Source organism: Brassica oleracea, chromosome C5 (genome assembly GCF_000695525.1).
Source record: "Brassica oleracea var. oleracea cultivar TO1000 chromosome C5, BOL, whole genome shotgun sequence".
In the NCBI taxonomy this organism is placed as follows: Eukaryota; Viridiplantae; Streptophyta; class Magnoliopsida; order Brassicales; family Brassicaceae; genus Brassica; species Brassica oleracea.
The window spans coordinates 44,569,158-44,570,088 of record NC_027752.1 but is presented as its reverse complement, the minus strand read 5'-3'; positions in this window follow the sequence as shown (position 1 = coordinate 44,570,088).

Sequence of the window (931 nt, the reverse complement as noted above, 5' to 3'; positions counted from 1 at the left end):
GGGTGAGAGAGTAAAAATAAGAGTAAAAATATCATTTTCGGAAAAAAAATAAAAAAAATGTGATGGTATTTTCGTGAATATCATGAACTTGTGGGGGTGAATAGGGCAAAAGAAAAATCCAAAAAAAGCATAGGTTAGTTTTAGGTTTGACTTTGAGTTTTGAGTCAATCTTGCAAAAAGCCCTTCCCTAGAAGACTAATTCTACATTAGTCATTAAGTATCATATGGACTTTTTTATATAATTCCATAACATCAGTCTTACTATATAATCAGTTTATTATAGAAATGCAACATAATAACTGGCAAAAGAAAAGCTGTATTCATTTCTCCCACGATGCATTGTCTCGCACTTGTAGTTGTATTTCTCTACTTCATTCATAACACATTCAAATGTAAGTATTAAATTCTCCAAACATGTTCCATAAAGGTCAGTTGCATCCTAATTGACATCTCTAAATGAATGATTTCACTTTGATCTAAGATAATATCTCTACATTTTTTTGTTTCCTTCCGTCTATAACTCAAACACGTGTACTATTGAATTTGGACCCACATTATAGCATGCCGACAATACCAGCCCAAACTATAATGATACAACTCCAATAACATATGAATCATGTTTTTGTTAAGAAATAACTTATAATTTATAGTATCGAGAAATTTAAATAAGAGTAGAATTTGATATCCGTAGGAAACAAATAACACTAGTATAAGGGAGAGAGTTTATTATAAGAATGAAGAAGAAAATGTAATGATTATTTGATTATAAACTCTTGTTCTTGTTTTTGGTGTACAAAAGAGTGAGATGAGTGATGGTATTTATAGTGAACAACAATACATAAAATAACAAAGATGGTGCTTAATTTGGTAAATGAGTGGGTGATCATAGTGCTTGATGAGTAGATGATCATAGTGCTTGAGTTGGTAAAGG